Below are 21,852 nucleotides of genomic sequence, written 5' to 3'. Positions count from 1 at the left end.
CTCCTGGGGCTGACTTCTTCTGACCTACATCTTCCTTGCCTTTCTCTCTGCCCCGTCACACCTCCCTCACTCCCTCAGATGCTCTCGTAAAAGCCCTGCCTTACACGGGAATTGTCACCTGAGGTTTTATGTCTGAGGATCCTTATCCAGGACACTGCCTTTGCCTTTCTTTGGATGATTTCTAACCTCCTGCCCTTCTGCACACAGGAGCATCTGCCTTTTCATCTGCTCTCTTACCCGGTGCTAGTAACTGGGCCGAGATATCACTTCTCCAGGTTCACACAGTGGGACTGAGTGTGAGTGAAGAGAAGGTCATTTTGCCGGAAGCTCCCCCTGCAAGCTCTGGCTTTCTGGCAACACTGGAAGAGATGGCCTCCGAGGGCCCCCACACTCCAGTATCGCATAATATCACTTTGTCCCTGAAAGTGCACAATGTGTGTGAGCGAACACCAGTGTGCGCGTGCGCACACGCACACACACACACACACACACACACAACTACTTTTGTTCTCTCTGAATGGCGATGCTCCCTGACTCTAATGGAGGTGAAGAGGTCAGAGGCTTCGTGTATCCAGCAACAGCGTTCCAGGGGTTATCAGGCTTGAAAAGCATGCGGGTCCACCGGTTTCCATCCCCTTTTCTCTTTTTAGCTGCCGTGTGTTTCTGCTCCTTGGTTCTTTTCTCTGGACATCCTTCTCACAACGGGCACCTGGCTGATCCCAGCGTCTGCTGTGGCACGTGGGAGAGGAGGCAGAAGAGCTTGGTGGGGAAGAAGGACTGGTTTGGGACTATAGACTAATGTGCGTAATTCCTGGCTCTGGACTTAAGCTGACAGCCTCGTGACAGTTAACCTTTCTGAGTCTCAATGTCCTGGTGTAGAAAGTGAGGAGAGTGTGTCCGCCCACCTCCCAGACAGGCTCATGAAGAGCAAGGGAAGTGGTGCATTATGAGGGCATCTTAGGAAAATGTAAAGTCCTGGACCAACACGAGGTATTATTCAGATACTGTATTAAGATGCAGTTGTGCTCGTGGGGGAACTGAGATTTGAATGCAAATAAAAGCTATTTAAGGTGGAGATGGTCTGTACCATCAGGGAGGAACAGAGTTCTGTAGGAGTTCAGAGGAGGGGGAGCCCATTTCCTGCTGAACATTGTTCTTTGGGCCCAAAAGTTTGTTCCTCTCCTTCTCTGTATTTCCTTTCTGGCTTGGGACGTGTAGACAGCAGGGCTTTGCGTAAATCCAGAGAAATAATGAAGATCTTTTACCACCTTTTATGCTTAGTGGAGAAAAAGGGCCTGGTGCATGTGTATCCAACTGACGCAGCGACTGAATCATCTCTCGAGTGAACCCTGTGCGATGAGACTGAAGGGTGTCCATTTTCCAGTGGATTTTACTGCACCGGCCAGATGTGGGAACTGCAGAGGTTTCTAGATGGATCTATTTTTAGTGTTGATTAGCTGATTCTCTGATCATCCTGTGAGCAGGTATACGTTATTATAATTATACTTAAAGTGCACAGAGCTGCTCAAAGAAGATGAACAGAGATGGACAGATGTGATTTTCCAGGGCCACCCATCCCGCAAATAATGGATGCTCCATGCCGAGGATGGCACCCTCAGAGAATCCGTGCTCAAGGGCGGTGCCACCATGTCTGAGATGCAGGTTGCTTTCCTGATCACTTGAAAATTATTCTTACTATTTTTGACAGCCAGTCTCAGGGTGAAGCTAAAAAATACTAATTACTCTCATTAATCTTCTAACTTACTCAAGCGGATATATTTTTTAAAACTCAAAAAGACTGAAATGAGGCTATATGTTGTTAAGAAAGCTGACCCTGGAGGTGTTCCTCTGCCTTTCGGTATTGAGGGGTGTGTGAAGCCGGTGGTGTTGGCTCTGCGCTGCCTCTTCGGTCCCTAATCTTCTGGACTCTTCACTCACTCTGTGCAGCTGACGGGTATCCCTCCCCACTCATTTCTCTACATTTGCTTTTTTGACCTTCCTTGTTTATCTCCCGTGTCCCTCTGCCCACACACCTCCTGTCTCCTTTGCCTCACTTGACCTGAGTGGCTCTATTCCCTTGTGTTCTGAGTTTTTCTTCACCTTCCATCCACCCAGTGTCCTAAGTTTAGTGTCTGTGGTTCCAGACTCTGCTCTCTCATGCTCCCCACCCCGTTTCTGATGACTTGGCCAATGATGCCGGCATGTACCTACTGAGCCACGCGGGAAATCTCCCGGCCTCTCCTGACCTCTTCCCCCCAACATCCAGATGTTTTCTATGAAAGGTTGCTCCGTCCGCACCTTACCTCCATCCCCATCCCAGAGCCCTCATTCCAGGCATCCCTCTCCTCTAGCATCCCAGATACCTCTACCGATTTTTTTTTCTAAAAAACAAATCTAAACATGCCACAAACCTGATGATAGGTGTCTTTCTGACTGCTGAACTCTTCACAGCAAAATTCAGATGCCCAGCATGGCATCCACAGCTGGGCAGAGGCCGACCGTAGCCTCCTTTCCTACTACTGTCTGTCCCTCCCCACGACGTGCCAGAGACACTAATTTCTTTCTATTTGTAGAGGAGGCTCTTCTGCCTTTGCACATATCATTTTTCCCTCCTGCAAAATGTCCTCATCTTCTCTAGCTAAGATCTGTTCTTCTTCCGTGGCTGTTTTAGAAAGTTTCCTGGATTTTCTCACATTGAGGAAACAGAATGTTTGTCCATGCCTATCATGACATCTAACCCCACTCTGAGTTTTTTTTAGAAAAGGAATGCTTTGCATTTGCAGAATAATTTATAGATGGCAAAGCTTTTTCGCAGACCTTCTCTCCATGACAAGTTGGAAAAAAGCAGAGATATGAAAGGAAGGTTATGTTCAACAGCACTTTGGTGTCTGTTCTATTTTGGTCATTTTTGATTCCCAAGTACTGTTATCTACACCTTTAGCAACAAGGAAAGTGTGTCAAACGTCCTGCCACTTGGAGGCTAAGAGCCTGGGCAAAACACTTGGTGGGAATGGCCAGCAACCTCTGTTCTTGAAAGTGATAGCCTTGAATTAAAGACAGAAGGCCCCAGGGGAAATCTATATGGACTCCTAAAGCCAGGATGTTTTGCTAAGAACAGTCTTTGAAAAAACATTGAATACCTTTTTTAAGCATAAATTTTAGCTAGGAACTGCTTGACCTCTTTTCGTCTTCTTTTTTTGTTTTAGTCATGGAATTAGGCCTGCCTGGTTAATCAGTTCCCAAAGAAAAGATACCCTCGGGACTCGAGAATTCAGACATTAGCTACAGGTTAAACTAGAAGAGAGGGTGAGAGAGGGAGGACTCAGAAAGCATTTACGGGACTGCCTAAGTATTCATCGAATCTTAGTGCTCTTAAGGATCTAGCCTCTAATCATAGCTGAGGACTGAGGCCTGGAGAAGTTGAGCATCAGTCAGGACCCTCACCACTAGTGGCTGTGAACTCCTGACTCCTGCCCAGAATCCTTCTCCATCCTCGTTAATTTACACAAAGATATAAAAATGGCTTGTGAGGGAAGACAACTGTGGGCTCACTAATACAGCTGATCATGAGATTGAACCTTCATTTTGGGTAAATTAGGTGCATGGTAACAGTCGTAGAAGCCAAGAACTTTTGATCGATGTATCTCATCTGGTCCTCACCAAAACTCTATGAGATGATGTGTTCATTTCTGATCACTGCAGTAACAAATTACCACAAGTTAGTGACTTTAAACGAGAGAGATGCCTGATCTTACAATCTGGAGGTCAGAATTCTGGAATGAGTTCCATAGGACTAAAGTCAAGGGGTCTGCACACCTGGCTCTTCCTGGAGGCTCTAAAGGGAGAATCCATTTCCTGGACTTTTAGAGCTTGTAGTGGCCGCCTATTTCTTTGACTTGTGGCTGCTTCCACCGTCTTCAAAGCACGGCATTCCAATCTCTGCTTCCAGCATCACCTAGTCATTCCTCTGCCTCTGATGCCTCCTGCACCCCTCTTACAAGGACTTTTGTGATTATCCTGGGCCAGCCAAATAATCCAGGACAACCTGCTTATCGTGAAACCCTTAACTTAATCACATTTGCAAGATCCCTTTTGTCATATATGGTAACACATTCACAGATTCCAGGGACTAGAACATGGATGTATTGGGGGGCTGTTATTCAGAGAGGTGCTCTTCTACAGCTGAAGAAACTTAGGCCCAACTTCCATAGAGTCAGTTCCATAGGACCAGAGTCATTCATTCTTTACCAACGTCTCTGGAACGGAGTAACAAGGAATAAATATGATATAGTATGAGTAGATTTTTAGACAAAAAATATACTAAGCCTTTGGTCTGAAGTATAAGACATAATCCGTTAGAAGGAAGAAGATTCTAAGCTTTGTTTTTCTTTTAAAGGATAACATTCTTTAACAGCTCTAGGTAATTCTTGGACTATAATAGGCCATGATCCAGAGTTAGTCATCTTGCTGACTGCTGTGAGCTGATATTTTAATTTTCAAAGCTTAAATCAGCTTCAATACATTTCTATCCATTGGTAGTGGGTGGCCACTCTATATGCAGAACAAAGCTAAAGTTTTTTAAACTTGACAGCATTTCATCTTCATTTTTGAAGTCCGCTATCTCATTTCTAATCATTCCTCTCTTTCTCAGTTCAAATGTAGTCAGGCATTCATGTGAAATGGATTTTCGACATCCCAATGTCTACATTAACCTCCCCTAGAAATTCTCTAGTTTGTCAGATACTTGTCACAAAATATGGTTCCAAGGATTGAACATGATATTGCAGTTAGAATTTAATAGTCTTGAATACAGTTAAGATGTTCCCTTCCCTTTATGGGGAAGTATGCCTCTGTAATATTGCTCTATTGGCATATTATTAATGGCAAGTTGGACAGACCAGCCCATTTCCAGAAAGACAGAAAGAAACACATTTTAAGCTGTAGCTTGACCAATAACCCACCTGAAGTCCAGAGAAAGAAGCAAAATATCCCTTAACACCTTGATCACCCGTAAATGCTGCATGGTCAGCCTTACTGGGGTTAAGAAGGCCTGCTTTCCTTGGTCAGTGTGTGTATGTCTCTCTCTATTCTCCTTAATTTATTTTATTTATAAATATTCACATGTTATAACATACATACAGGCTATGAAACTTCATAATGAAATAAATCTCCCATGAAATCAATGCCCACTTTAGGAAGGAGGACGTTGCAATAGGGTTGATACTGACTATGTATATATTGTTCCTTGTTTGTCCTACTTCATGTTTCCCTCCACTGAGTTTTCTCGTAAATTTTACATTCATCATTAGGAATTTTTTTGATTTATTGTGTATATATATATATATATCTCCCTAAATAAAAATATTTTAAAATTTAGCTTGTCTGTGGGCCTTATAAAAATAGTAGCATGCCATGTATAATTTCCTATAATTTGCTTTTCTTTTTTCATTCACAATTGTAGTTATAGGCTGTATCTATTTACTGTGTGAGGCTAGAATTTGCTCATTTACTTCTGCTGTGGAATATTCTGTTGTGTGAACGTTATTTACATGTTCTTCTATGGATAGAAGTTTGGGTTATTTCCTGTTAAGGAGTTTATTTCCAGTGATTTGCTATTACAAGCAATAGTGCTGTGAATTTTCTTGCACAGCTCTCTTGGTGACTGTGGATAAGAGTTTCTCTAGGAGTAGAATTGCTGGGTCAGAGGGTAGATGCATTCTTTACGAGCTAAATCAAAATTAGTTTTCAAAGAAATTGAACCTGTTGACACACCCTTCAGTGTGGCCATAGAGTTCCTGTTGCTCCATGTCCTGGACATCATTTGCTAATGTCAGGCTCTTAAATTTCACCTGTCTCAAATTTCTCTTATCGTGGTCTGAAAAAGTATTGCCTCGATTTCTCATGAGGTTGAATATCTTTTCATACTTATTTACCATTGACGCCTCCTTTTTTGTGAAATGCTGTTCATATTTTCCCTCTGTTTCTTCTTAGTTTACAGATGTGTGTGTGGGTGGGGGAGGCACAAGGGGAAAGAGAGAGAGAGAGGGAGAGAAGGAGAAAGAATACTTATCTTTTATCAGTTTTAGGTGTTGCAAAGTTCTGCCAATTTATAGCTTGCATTTCACATGATGGTAACTTTTTTCCTTTCATTTTATTGAGACATAATTGATATGCAGCAATGTATAAGCTTAACATGTAGAGTACAGTGATTTGACTTATGTACATCATAAACTTGATACCACAGTATGTTTAAAAACATCCATCATCTCATATGGGTACCAAATGAAAGAAATAGAAAAAAATTTTTTTGCTTGTGATGAGAACTCAAGATTTACACTCTTAACAGCTTTCATATATAACATACAGTATCGTTATCTATATTAATCATGTAAAAAAAGACAAACGAACTTAATTGTAAAATAGAAACAGACTCACAGACATAGAAAACAAACTTACAGTTACTGGAGGCGGGGAGGCATGGGGTGGGAAGAGATACATTGGGAGTTTGAGATTTGCAGGTACTAATATATACAAAATAGATAAACAACAAGTTTATACTGTATAGCACAGAAAACTATATTCAATATCTTGTAACATATGATGAAAAAGAATATGAAAATGAATATATGTATGCTCATGTATGACTGAAGCATTATGCTGTACACCAAAAATTGACAACATTGTAAACTAACTATACTTCAATAAAAAGTATGTATACAAAAAAATCATGTTGTAAATTAAATCCTTGATATTTACTTATTTTATAACTGAAAGTTTGTACTTTTAAAAACACCTTTATTATGGTATGATTCCTGTACAGTAAGCTACACATATTTCAGATGAACAATTTGATTAATTTTAATAGATACATACACCCATGACCCACCACCACAATCAAGATAGCTAACATTTCCATCACTCCCCAAGAGGTGCAAAATTTCAAATTCCCAATGTACCCCTTCCCACCTCTTTTACCCCCCAATAACCATAAGTTTGTTCTCTATGTTTGTGAGTCTGTTTCTGTTTTGTAGATAAGTTCATTTGGGTCCTTTTCTTTTTAGATTCCACATGTAAGTGATATCATATGATATTTTTTTTCTTTCTGACTTACTTCACTTAGAATGACACTCTCAAGGTCCATCCATGTTGCTGGAAATGACATTATTCTATTCTTTTATATGGCTGAGTAGTATTTCATTGTGGATAAATATATCACATCTTCTTTATCAAGTCATCTGTTGATTTTTGGGTTGTTACCACATCTTGACTATTGTAAATAGTGCTGCTGTGAACATTGGGGTACATGTGTCTTTTCAAGTTATATTTTCCTCTGAAAATATGCCAGGTGTGGAATTGCCAGATCATATGGTCACATGATGATCACTTTTAATGTGGTCAGATGTATCAATCTCATCTTTTATGGCTAGTAAGTTTTGAATTTTGCATAAGAAATCAATCCTTTCCCCCCTCTTCTGTATTTTGTTCTAAATGTTTTAACATTTTATCTTTATTTTTAAGTGTTCAGTTCATCTGGAATATATTTTTGTATTCTATGGTAGGAGACAGGGATCCAATTTTATTTTTCTCATCTGAAAAATAATTACACTAGCATAAATTGTTGAGTAGTAAAGATTTCTACCCCTTGGTCTTCAGTGCCAAGGCTTTCGTAAGTTAAATCTTTAGTTGTGTGAGACTGCTTTTGGTCTTTCTATTCTATTTTATTGGACAGTTTGTGTCAACACCTCGTGTTCACTTTCCTTTCTTTCTTTCATTTTCCATTCTTCTACCTTCCCCTAAGGATCTTGCATCTTTCACTCCAGAATTCACTTATGTCCAAGGTCAGCCAGTTTCTCAGGAGCATTCTGTAGATTCCATAGTGGATCAATAACAAAACAAACAGGGCTATCTCTTGTTTATGATGGTTTCCCCAGAGCACATGCGAGGATGTTATAAAGTCCCGTCAGCGTCACCATGGAAAACCAGGATGAAGGGGATAAAGAATAAGTCCTGTTACTCTTTCTCTAAGATCTCACTACAATTTCTTTTTCATATTTGCCGCCATATCACTCTGGTGAGTCATTTTTTTTTCTTCTAAACTTCTGTCATCCAAGTCTCCTCCAATTCTGCACCCTGTATTTCCCAGTTATGTTTTTATATATGCAATACTTTATATTTTGCCCTCTAAATTTTATCTGATTGATTTTATGAGATCATTTAATATGCATGACTATATTATCTCAACTACCCAACAACCATTCAACTGTGACGATTATGTTCTCTGTCCTCATCCGAATCAATGCAGTTTTGATGAGAACTCAAAACCTCAATTGACATTGATTAATTCATTAACTATTGTTCACCTCATGTATTCATGCTTTGTCATTCAGGTCATATTCTACCATCTGACTTCAGGATATCTTGCAAGACTTTGTCAAGCACCTTGCTGAAATAGGCACATGATACCATTGGTATAAATACCTTGATTTAAATGCATGTGAACGATAATTTAACATTATAGCATATTGTCAGTAGCACATATCATATATCATATATTTGTTTATGTCTCCTTCCCAACCCATTGCTACTCTTTACTGAATACCTCATTTCACTTTCTTTCAATAGTATTCATAAGCCATGTATTTAAACATAACTTCTAGTATTGTAGGTTTTATGGATATGATGTTGTTCCCCATACTCACATTTCTCCCCCAACTGCCCTCAAATCCCTCTTTTGATAATCAAGACAAAATTTACTTTTCTTATATCCAACAACAAGAAAACAGTTTGTGTGTTGCTTGTTTGTTTCACTCTATTACCTCTAAAAATCTAATGCATCTGACTCTAGAGACTTAAACACGGTTTGGTACTCACTTTCCATCTTCTCATTGTCTCAGTTTACTACTAAAACGAACCATTTAAGTTCTCTTCTTTACAGTTGGAAAGTCATTCTTCCTAATGAAAATGACAAAAGCCAGCAGAGAGGACTGTTTTCCTTCCTCTTTGTCACATGCTAACTCTGCACCGTCTGGTTCAAGCCATGGGTCTAGCCTTTCCTGTTCTTCTTGTCCTGAACATAATCAAAATGCATTTGACATACTCAGCATTTTCTTTGCAAGCTTCAGCTCATCCTTGACTCCAGCTTTATTGATGTTATTCTGACACGTGACCATGCAGCTGACAACCAAATTGTGCTAGGAGAGGTAGAAGAAAGCTTGCCAAGACTTGGTGAAGCTGAACCTTAAATAAACACCAGTATTGCTGGTGACACTGGTAACTGATCCTGCCAAGAGCTTATTCCTGAAAGGAAACTGGGGGCTAAGAGATGGTTTTGATCACTAGAGTTGAAGACACCCATCAGTTCTATATGTGGTGCTGCTACCATGTGGCAAAGAACATTCTTTATAATATCTGAAAGAGGTCTCTGAAATAACATCCAATGTGTTGATCTTCAGTGCCTACACAATGCCAGACACACAGTAGGTACTCAATAGACATTTGTTTACTAACAAAATGAGAACAGTACATATCACAAGAGAAGAAAAAAGATCGTTCTCTCAAGTCACATGAGGGACTAAAGCTGAGAATATGGATTTAATTTTGTTTATTACCTTTGGACTGAGCTGACATTTTTCACTTTAGGATTCTGACCACTTTGATCTGCAGGGAAACATTAGTGGTGAAAATGTGGAATATGCTTCTTGGAAAATGCCTTGCTTGCTTCAACAGATTAAAGACACATAAGCTAGAGAAAGTATGCAAATTTTCCTTGTTTGAACTGAAAGGAAGCAACAGAAGAAATTAATGGAAATTTTCAAATCTTAGTCTCTTTCTGATATTTTTGATAAAAGCCTCAGAGTGAGTCAAGAAGGAAGACTTTGTAAGTCTTCTTGGTTAGAGATATTCTAATACTAATGATGCAAGTTCAAAACATTTCCAAAAGGCCTCTAATATTTTATCTTGAATATTAGTGATTAAAACTGTGTTAATACTCAGTTAACTTTCTCTGGTAGGTTTGAAGAAAAGTGTGTGTGTGTGTGTGTGTGTGTGTGTGTGTAAATATGTAGGTAGAGAGAGAGAGAATCATTGTTCTTCTCCTGAGGTTCAATGGTTTAATATACAATGTAGTCCAGGCCTTTGCAGAAATTGACTTGTTTAACAGCTCCTGGTGCTGGGTGTAACAATCTCTAAGTTTGCTCAAGTCCTTTTGGAAGGAGACATGGCATCCACGATAGATTACTAACGATAGATTACTAATCAATTCCCTGCACATGTGTGTTGATTCTATATCTCATTATTCACACTTACTAAACACTCATTCAAATTGAGACCCTTTTTTGGTGTAAAAAAAAAAAAGTACGCAAAGCTATGCACTATGTTAACTGGTTACTAGCTGGAAGGGAGAGGTTTTCCTCAGTCTCAGATCTAACTTCAGTGTAGGGTTTGCTATTTTTAATCACAGAACTTCGAAGCTTAATTCAGTTAAAGAGGGAGGAAGTCGTCAAGGGAGGGTTGCTGAAAGTTCACGCTAAATTTGCTTAGAACCAGATTGCGTTCATTAATATTTATGCATCTGTGGTTGGGAAGGGTGATTATGCTCCTTTAAAAACACTGGGTATTCATTTCCCGTGTACGGCGCTGCCCTCTGATCGGGGAAGGTGGGTTTTCATTGTATGATCAATGGAGATACAGATGGAAACCATCTGGCGCCTCACCCCTCTTCTGTCAAAGCCTTGTCTTGTCTCTCACATGTCAGCGATGAATGGAAGGATTTCAATCTCGAGCTGAACAATGCAGCTTGAATCCCTCAGCTAGCCAAGGGCTTTTTGGCAAGCATCGATGGGCTTAATATGTTAAAGAAACCAGCAATCATTTTAATTCATTAGTTGGGGCCTGTTGTTCTAGGCAGTGTTTTTGATTCGTATTTTGGGCGTTGGCTTTGTTTTTGATTCCCAAGCATATTCCGTATGGGTGTATTTTCCTTTCCACAGTGTAACTCACGGGGACAAAAGTGGGAGTCTTATCTGGTAAAATGACCAAAATGCTGAGACTTGGTTTTCATCATCTTCTGTGTTAAGTACGATGCATGTTCAGAGTTCAGACCCGAAGTTTCCTTGTCAGGTGGTGTAGAGCATCAGTCAGAGAACATGAAATTTAGTTAACCCAGCTCTGGACGAGACGTCTAAAATTCCATGCAATCCTCTGCTCTGTTCTGTGAGAGGGAGCATGGTGCAGACCTGTCGCAGGGCACCTTGGCTCCAGCGCTCCCTTGGCTGCCTCTTTGCGAAGGTGAGTTCCTGGATGGAAGCAAGGCGACCGACTCTTCTTTGCTGTTTGTTGGCTTGAACAGTTATAACCCAGCTAATACAGAACAAGTTGGTTTTCCGGCACCCCACATTTAAAAGAAAGAGGTGAGTCACCAGAAAGCAAGTTGATGATTTGATGTCAGAGCGTTATGCAGAAACTCCTTTCCAGAGTGCATCCTGGGGAGATTCAGGCCAGCTCTTGACACCTGCCAAGACTGTGGTGGCCTTTACAGCAGTGAGAAGCCCACCACTGACCTTTGTGTGGGACTCAGGTTAAGAGTAACTGGAAGTTCTTTTATTTAATCGTAATGATTGTTGTGTTAATACACAGTGCTTGCAGGTATAGCTCAGGGGTAGGGTGCCTGCTGAGCATGCCTGAGGTCCTGGGTCTAATCCCCAGTACCTCCATTAAAAATGAATAAATAAACTTAGTTACTCCCCCAAAAGTAAAATTTAAAAAATACATAGTGCTTACTAGCTGCCAGGCAGGCACTGTTCTAAAGTGCTAGGTGTATTTTCATTCATTTAGTCCTTGTATCCACTTGAAGAGATAAATTTTATTCTTATCTTCATTTTATGGATAAGGAAACTAAAGCCCAAAGGGTTTAAGAATTTGCCCAAATTCCATAGCTTTTAAAGGGCAGCATGGGGATTCAAATCCAGATAGTCAGTCTCTGAAATCCGTGTGCTTAACCTGCTTACTGGCTCTCACAGTCACCATAAGAGACAGAGGTCATTTTGTTAGTTCTGTTTTAAGAGGAGGAAACTGAGGCCTTGCGAGGTTTAATTGCTTGTCTTAGTCTAGGATGTACAAACTGTAGCTGTGGAACCAGGACTCAGACTTTCTGAATCCCATTCTTTATACAATGGAAAGTTCAGAGCCATCACCATAAGGCACCAGAAGATACTCAATCATCAGAGAAAGATGATATTTGTTCAGTGTCATGCAGTCCTAGAAAAAAGGAGATATCCTGATTCTTTATATGTAAATATACATTTACAATGATGCAATCCAGCCAAACTATTAGAATTTATTTCGATTAAATGGAATTGAAATTAACTCATTCTGATGCTACTCAATTGAGTGCTTGCTATTTTTGCCTCCGTATGTTGATGAAAGAATCCTTAGTATGTAAAAAGCTTTTTAAATTCAATAGGAAGAAAACTGAATAGTCACAATTTTTTAAAGAATGGATAAAGAATAAAAATAAATGTAAATGGGCTATAAATTTTTAAGTGACACAAAGATTTAACCTCATTAAAGAATAACGAGTACATCCTGCTAAAGTGGCACAGATTAAACAAAGTGGTCATATATAGCATCACCACATGGTGCGAGGGAATTGGTGCTTTCTTCCACTGCTAATGGTGCATTTTTTAAAAGGACAATTTGTCAATGTGCATCAATAGCCTTAAAGGGTGTATACACTTTGATCTATGGATACCACACATAGGGACTTATCCTAAGGATGGCATCATGATTTGCCATGATGAAATAATCAGAGAAAAGCATTTATAAAAGCAAAAATCTGAGACAACTGCTAATGGTTTGATAAAATATATTCAGCATATTCCTATGATGGAATATAGGCAACTATAAAAGTGTGACATCTAAAAACACTGAGTAATACAGTAGTATGTAAAAGATCTGTTAAGTGAAAAAGCAGGTTAAGAAGGTTATCAAACAGTATGGACAGTAAGATCCTCTTTTTTAAAAAAAGAAAATTTATATCAGAATGCTAATAAGGTTATTTTCAAAGCAGTCATGTAGCTATTTTTATTCTTTTTGCTTTTCCTTTCTGGTATAACAAAAAAAGCAAATTAAAGAATCATAAATAAAATAATGCATTTTAATTTAATTTAATTTTTTAAACATTTTTTATTGATTTATAATCATTTTACAGTGTTGTGTCAAATTCCAGTGTTCAGCACAATTTTTCAGTCATTCATGGACATATACACACTCATTGTCACATTTCTTTCTCTGTGATTTATCATAACATTTTGTAATTTTAATTTTATTTTTAAATGTTGCTACTAGACTTTTACAATCCTATTAAAAAATAAGATCCTTTAACGAGTGTAAGAAGGGTTCTGTATTTATGGAAGTTTAAGTAGATATTGAGGAACAAAGAAGGGACAGAGGCAGTTCTCCTTAGCCCTTTGAATTTGTATCACATAGCACAGCTGTTTTCATTTGGTTCACTTTCTGATTTAGTAGGTGAGGATGGAGCCCCAGAAGTTTCATTTCTAAGAAGTACCCCAAAGCCTGAAGTGTTTCAACCATGTACTCAATCATAAGGGGATGTCAGAATCCCTTAGGGAACATAAAAAAATCCTGCTGCCTGGTGCCTACCCCAGAACAGTTAGGTCCAACCTGTGGGTCTTGGACTGGAACGATTCCAGGTACTTCTAGCCCTCCAGCGGGTGGAGAATCACTGCCACCACCACACTTTCAAGCCACCATTTTAATCCTGCCTTAATTTCTGAAATTACAAAACTGAAGCCCTCTGTCTTTGATTAACTGAACTATAAAATACTTTGAAGATCCTTAGTAACCAGGCAGGTAGTTTTAGTAAAATGATTCTCCAATGGCATGCTTAATCCCTGGAAAGCACTTTTACCAGTAACTAACCAACAACTGTCTTCTGCTGGATCGGAACAGGGGATTTTCCTCTGAGAACCATTTGTTTTGAAGTAAATAAAGGCTTTCATTGGGGAAGCTATATAGACCTGGGGATTCATTCTTTTCTTTTAGAATGAAATCAGATTCAATAAACAGATTGTCGCAAAAAGTACTGATGAACACACAATTACCCATCATCACACTAGATGCACGACACTGGGTATAGTACACAGAGAGTTGTATATATAGAGAGAGAGAAAGTTATACAGCGCTACCCTTGGAAAGGCTAGGGCTGACCTGGGATCACATGTCTGCTTTACATACAGGCCATAGTCTGACGCGTGAATGAACACTGATACTTCAAGGTCAGGAATGGGTGCTGAAGTGCAGTGAATGATTAAGAAGTGCAGTGAATGAATTCAGAACACTGAATAAGCTGTGTTCCAGATGCATATTGTAGGTTAGTACTTGGGAACACGGACTTCACCTGTCTATGGAAATCATGGTTGTTAAGTTCCCTTTTTAAAAACTCACAAAGCCAGGGCATCGGGAACCAGGCAAACTGGTAGCGGAGTAGGTTTGTCTCATCAATCCTCCCTTTCTTGACTTCCTTCTACTGCAGATGACCCCTTTCCAGCTATATCGGTTATTTACTGTTTTATAACAAACCAGCCTGCAGCTCGGTGGCTTCAGATAACAGCGATTTGCGGTTTCTCCCAGTTCCGTGGGTCAGCCAGGCTGGCCGGGCGGTGCTTCTGCTCCGTTTGGCGTTGGTTGGGGATCGCTCGTTCGGCTGGGCTGGGCTGGAAGCTTTAAGAAGCTTTCCCTTAATTATTGGTGACCTGGTGCTTCTCCTGCGGCCTCACCCCATGGCTGGCTTGGGTGTTCTCCCAGCGTGGTGCTGGGAGGGTGGTCAGAATGCTCACGTGGAAGCTGGCTTCCAAGAAAGAAGCACCAAAATCTCTTAAGTCTTGGGCTTAGAAATCCTAGGATGGAACATCACTTCTTCCACATTCTATTGGTCAAAGTAAGTTAATGTAAAAAGGAGGAGAAATGGACCCTACCTCTTCGATGGGGGAGTGGCGTGTGCATTGGGGACGGAAAACACTGATGGTGGCCATCTTTGGAGACTGTCTTCTGGACCATCCTTTCACTGCTGGGTTCTAGAGGAGGCTGAGATGGGAGACTCTCATTCTTCACAAAGTCAGACCTACCAATACAGTCACATCCCAAAAGTTAAGTGGAGGCCAGAGATGTGAAAATTCCTCCACAGCAGCTAAAAGAATGGTGAATTCATGCATGTCTCGCTTTTAGTTCCTGTCTTGTCATTAAAAAAACAGTCAGAAATTTAAGTTTGCCTCTGGGGAGGAAATTCATTTCAATTATATCCCAAACCCAACATAACTGTGAAGTAAAAAGGGGTTTATTTGTTTTTCCTGCAAAGTTGAGAGGCAGGCAGTGCAGGGCTGGTGTGGCTACTTTAAGCCCACTGCTCCACCCCCAAAACAAAATTGGGAAAATGGTAACTTTCTTAGAACTACCGCTCAGATCAAATCCATATGCTTAATTCAGATGATCATGATTCCTCACTCCTGTGCCTTTTACTCTGAGCAATTCTCCGTCCATACCACCAAGTTTCTTGAACGCCTGCTTCTTCTGGATGTGATAGCATAGCATGCCGGCTTTGTGAACAATTACAGACAGCAGGATTTCCAGCCTTATAAAATTTGCCAAGGTCCCCAAAGATACTTAAATGTTTAACGAGTTATTTACTACCATACCCCATTTCACTTTTTTATGAAACTACACAAAATCGTTGTTATAATTATTATCCATTAAAGTGGTAAAATGTTATTCTCAGGAATAGCAGAGACAGACACGTAAATGCTACTTTAACTGTATTTTTGTTGATATGGGTAGAAGGAGTCCTGAACCAGGACTCAGATAAGCACTAGGATATCAGAGAATCGTGTGTCTTCAGGGACGTCACCAAATATCTTGGGATCTATGAAAAGGAGATGGGAACCTGGGGTCTGTAGACTGTGGGAAAGGAGGCATCCAATGAGAGAATAATGGGAAAGTGATGCAGGAAATCATTCCTGCAGACTTCAGCTATTTTACTTTCATTAATTTTATTAATAGCATCCTCATCATTTTATGTTGTCATCAGGGCAATCCAGAATGCTTCCTTCTGAGCTGTCCATGAAAATCATGGAGAATGCAGATTCAGCCCATTTGCAGCCTTTTTTGCTCTGGGGGATGGATGCCGGGGCGGGGCCCGGAGCAGCCCTTTTTGGGGAAATTGTCGTAAATATGACTCTATTGGATTAGTGCGGCCTGAAGATTTGGGAGATACAGAAAGGAAGAAAAGACATGATAACAACAGCCACTGTTGGAGGGTGGGCCGGGTGGGTGCCGTTTCCCGATCCTTCTCATTTAAAATCCCGCAGCCGGGCCCTGTGAGGACTCTGCATTGTTAGACTCATTGCCTGGAGAGGAACAAGCCTTAGATTGCTGACTTGTGGAAAGTTCATTAGAGAATAAGTAGTGGGGCCAGAATTCAAATCCCACAAACTCCTGAGCCTGTTTATGCCCCCAGAACCCCCAGGAACCGCAGCATCCGCTCACTAAGGCCAAAGGAGGATGAGAGAAGGCTCAGCACAGGGACAGTCTGGTAGCCAGGCTGGCCGCAGGGGTGGGACCCTGGCTGTCACTCAGGTCCCGCTCAGGGTGGCCCCACACTAACTCAAATTCCTAATAATTTTTAAACAAGTGACTCTCATTTTCACTTTCTCCTGGGCCTTGCAAATGTGGCCAGTTCTGGGAGACACTCAAGGGAGAGAAAGTGTGGAAGGGAACGGCCTGCCTTATTTCTCCAAAATAACACATGTAAAGCAGGGGGAAAGGAGAGAAGGATTCGGGTTCATTGAGCACCAATTGTCTGTTGGGTGTGTATCCGTGTCATTTTCACACCCATTAATTAATTTCAACTCCAGAATAATTACCAGAGGTAAATAAGTTCATCATTTTATAAACATGGAAACAGGTTCTCCTCTGAGAGGTGAGGCCATTTGCAGAAGTTTCCACAGCTGGGAGGAGGTGGTGCTCGGACTCATGGCCAAGTGTGCCTGACTTCTTGGGTCTTACTCCTTTAACCCCTCCAGGTTGCTCCAGGGGTGAGATAAAAATATGCATATATACCTACTCCTCATGGGTTTATTATTATGAGGTGATTTTCCACCTCTGCAGAAATAGATTAAACTATGATTAAAGTTTTCAGTAATGTAGAATTGCCCTCTGCAAAACTTACTAACTTATTTTTGGTTGAGCCTGACCTAATGAAAGGTTCCCAAAGATGGAAGCTGCGATATGTAAATTTGATCAAGATATGACAGCAGTATTACTGGACAAATGACTCTGCAGTGTTATTTTTATAAACAAATTGCGTCAAGGTTCTTAAATCTATGAAGAGTAACAAACTTAGGAGTCCAGAGACCGGAGCTCTACATTTGGCTTTCTGTAAACTTGGGTAAGTCATTTGACTTCTCAGAGTCTCAACTCTGAATTGAAAGAGGAGGATCTTACAGTTGTGGTCAAAAAGGTTCCATCATCATTAGAACCCTAAGGAGAATTCTTTCTTATGCCTGAAGCAGGAATCCTTGATTGGCTTTTCATTTAGAGGCGGGTCCTTAAGTGAGAGGGAGGAGAGGAAAGAAAGAAGGGAAAGGACCCTTTCCCCTTGAGCAGGCTGGCTTTCTCACCCTGTCCATGTGCCTTTGGCCCTGTCTGCCTCCAGTAGGCCGAGTTGCTTGTCAGGGATGGCAGTGAATCTGCCACCAAGCTGGGAGAGGTGGTGCTTGCTGAGGAGGGAGATGAGAGGAGCTGTAAGTTCACCTAGTGTTTCCCAATCATGATTTAACCCTTTTGCTTTCTATTTTAATGCCTTGTGGTCAAGGACCTGATGGCTGTGTTCTAGCTATTGCTCTACAGTTGACTGCGAGTGGTTTCACGGTTATGGGTCTATGCTCAGCTGCCAGAGCACCACGTTGATAAATGATGGCTGTCATGGGCACTGGGTGTTTGGAGAATGACAGATGGGGCTCATATCCCATCTAGTGGATAGTGGCCATCCCTAGCTTAACATAGACTTTCCAAAAATATTTCTTGGATGACTGAACAGCCATTTCTGTCAGTGTTAACTATTGTACCTATGAGAAAAGTTGTAGTCCCATACGTTGGTGAAGAAGATTCTAGAAAATTTAGGGCATTGTCCTACATAAGTGAAATAGTGGAGTTTCTCTTGATTTCTCAGGATGTGGGTCACAAAACATTTGCATCAGATTCACCTAGTGAGCTTGTTTAAAGTACAGATTACTGGGCCCCATCCAAGACTTTCTTTGGAGGCTAAGACCCAGGAATCTGCATTTTCACAAGTGTCCTCAGTGACTGTGTCTGTGTATACTGAAGTTGGAGCACACCATATAAGATTGGGTAATTTTTTACTGGCAATATTTTCATTTAGCACATCAGAATCTCGACCAAGAAGCCACTTTGCAAATGGTGCTGTGAAAAAGATTATAACTACACAGTGTGAGTAAATTCTTCAGGGTTCAGTGTGGAGGATCTAGATATGTAAAACTGAAGGGCAAATAAAGCCTTCTTTAAAAAGTTTCAGAGTTGTAGTTTAACCAAGTAACACTACATAAGGTCACAGAAAAATGATCTGGTTTTTAATCCACATACCTTTGACGCGCGTGTGTGTGTGTGTGTGGACATAAATGTGCAAACCATGGAAGGAGAACAGGGTCATAGGAGACTACAGCAAAAATTGAAGGCTGGCATCTCCTAGAAGAATGACCAGCTTCCAGGAGATAATTAGACAAGTAGACATAGGTGAGAACAGGGAAGAAAAAGGGAGAAATAAGACAAACACATAAAGGCCTTGAGAAAAAGAACTCCACCTCAGACAGTCACAGGACAGCGGGACTGTGTTGGCTTTGGACCAGGCAACCCGAGAGTGAATCCGCATCTGCCTCTTACCCAGGCCTGGGATGATGGGTGGGTTACTTCCTCCATCTAGATCCCTCATTCTTCATCTGTGAGACTGAATGATGATAGAACCAGCATGATCAGCGACCCAGGTGGTGGTGAGGGTTAACCAGGAAAACAGCCTGAAGGGCTGGAGTGTCACCAGCTGTCAGTGGCATCCATGGGAGAGGGGCCAACGCTACAATGACTTCCTCTTTTGAAGCATGGCTAATCGACACTGCTATTTTCAGGAGGGGTCATTTTCCTGTGAAGGCAAGTGTTGATTTCACAGGAGACTCAGCCGCTGCTCCATGAGGAAACCTTTTCAGAGAGACAAGAGGGTTCTTTAACTGGGATCACTGGCCCCTAGAATTAGCTTGCAGTCCAGAGATCCTCCCTGAGGAGAAGCCAAAAGTTAGGTGATCCCAAGGCAGACTTAATTACGCAGTTAACTGATTTGACAGGAATATTTGGGGCCTGAACCTGTCCTTACGTGTCAGCCCTCAGTTCCTGCCCTACAGTTGCCCACAAGCTTTTAGGTGGCGATAGGAACACAGAGAAAATGCTGACTAGCCATAGACTCTCTCCAGAAGCAGGGGAAGAGGGTACTTTACTGATGAGAAGATGTTTGAATTTGGATTTGAAGGATGAATACAAGTTTTCCAGGTTCCACGTGGGGAAGCCATGTCAGGCAAAGGCTAGAGTGTTTTCAGTTGGATGGACTATGAACCACTGAGGGGTGAGTGAGACTGAGTAGTGGATTTCACTTTCTGCTCTAGTGCCGTGGATGCGGACAGTGGGCAGTTGGTCCTTGGCGGGTTTGCCAGCCAGGGCTTAAGGATTTTAGTTTAATTACAGCAGCCTCATGGAAGGGATGGAAGAGCAGCTCTGCTTCAGGGGCAGAAGTGGCTAAATTCCTGGTGACAGATTTGCAAAGTCGATCCAGCGTAGTGATGGGAAACTTTGCCATAAGCTCTTTATCTTCAACTGTCTTTTAAAGTCAAGACATCCAAGAAACTTAAGAACTGTTTCCCAGTTCCAGAATCAGAGGCCAGACAGAAACATTCTGGTGGGATTGACATTCTGTCCTCCCTCATTTATTTTACATCTTTAGGGTGTTCTCCCCAGCATACTTACATAAACACACAATGATAGAAGTTTAATGAATCCCCACTTAAACTATAGAAAATGTGCTTTATTAATAGGCCACTTCAATTTTGAGGGTCATCCAATCAGATAAATCAGTCATAATTCTGTGTTCGTGTGTGTGTGTGTGTGGTTGGTTTACAAAATGAAACAATGAAGAGTAAATATATATGCATAAATATAGATTTAAGAACTGCCCTTTGTGCTCATCAAACTACTTTTTCTCTAAGACAAAAGAAATGTTATGTTTTTCTATTTAAAAAGAGTTGTTGATTGAACTGAGTCCATGCTCAAAACCATTAAATTCAGACCAGTGTCCAATGTCAACTTCTCCACAGAGATAAACTCGATCTAGTCCACTGAGTCTCAAAATTCAGCCCGTTATCCAATTCAGCTGAGGGGCTAATTAGAATGTCGGCTCCTGGGCTCACCTAAGGAGACCATTCAGGAGGTCTGATGTCGCGCCCAGGAATCTGCACTTTTAACAACCCAGAGACTTTGATCCAAGTGATCTAAGTATCAGAATTTGAAAAACACTTTAGCCCTTCTTGCCTAGAGAGTTCACTTAAAAGTCAGACGAGGTTAATAGGTTGCATGATGAATTAGAGCAACGCCGCAGGTTGTTCTGAAGGGGGAGTCCTGGTTGAGGCCAAAGAACCACTCATTAAACAGCTGGATTTGTCTTTTACCATCAGAGCACTTTACACATGTAGGCCCCCAAGGAAGGCTAGCTGATTCTTGTCCTTTTTCTCCTCTTTTTCATTCTTTTCACTGCTCATTAGCTCTTCATCCTGCAAATGTGGTTCCCAAAAGGCAGCCTCCAGTGAACTTTGGAAGGCACTTGGAGGCCCTGAATACATCTTCACCTCATCAGCCATCCATTTATACATATTATTCTGGGGAAGGCTCCTTCTGGCTACTTTATTCTCTTCCATGTGACTTCCTAGTAGTGAACTTAGCCTGTCTGGATTCAAGTATCTTGTCTCTTCTAAACTTGCATCCTTATCTCCTTTGCTGTATCTATGCCTTGCAGATCCTTTAATCCATATGAAAGCACTTGAGGGAAGAAATTATGTTTCTATAAGGCAGTGTCATTCACATACTCTTTATATGCCTCAGCATAACTGACGTGGAATTTTGCAGTTGTGTTTTTGAATGTCTAGCAAACTAATTTTCTGAAACAATTTTGATTTCAAATATTTCATTCCATGGACCACTTTGAACACATATGCATACTTCTTAGAATATGATTATAGGTTATTGGTTCAGAAACTAGAGTCATTAAGCATCAACTATCTTACACAAAATCCAATGGAGTTCAAGTATTGTTAAATAAGATAAGATCACATTAAAAAATCCATCTTATCCATTCAACATTTTCATAGCAAAGGCATACTTGAAAAATGTTTGTATTTTATAATTCTACATCTATTGTTGTGGGTTTCTGGAACCCCTTAATTTGAAACAAATTTTTATTTTGTTGTATGAGAATGGCAGTTTCTTAATGGCTTATAGTTCAGATTTCTTGGACTGATTTTTTTTTCTCTTTCAACTAAATATTTATTGGATTCTTTAAAAGTTACCCCAGTAACAGTACCAAAACCAAAATGGCTTTTGCAGTATTGGGATCCAGGCCTTTTCCTTGGAGAGACAAACAAATATTTATCCAAAACTAGACAGATAGTTAACTTGATTAGAGAGCATTAAGTTAACATTAGAGTCAATCCTTCAAAATCAAAAAGGGATAGA

General features: G+C 40.8%; 1 protein-coding gene across 6 annotated transcripts in view; it reads left to right on the top strand.

Moving 5' to 3' along the window:
• Positions 1–21,852, top strand: part of THRB (thyroid hormone receptor beta) — a 382,671-nt gene that overhangs the window by 51,470 nt on the left and 309,349 nt on the right. The gene's annotated exons all lie outside the window — the stretch shown is intronic.

The sequence above is a fragment of the Vicugna pacos genome, chromosome 1 (genome assembly GCF_048564905.1).
Source record: "Vicugna pacos chromosome 1, VicPac4, whole genome shotgun sequence".
NCBI classification, from domain to species: domain Eukaryota; kingdom Metazoa; phylum Chordata; class Mammalia; order Artiodactyla; family Camelidae; genus Vicugna; species Vicugna pacos.
This window is presented reverse-complemented; position numbering and strand designations above follow the sequence as displayed.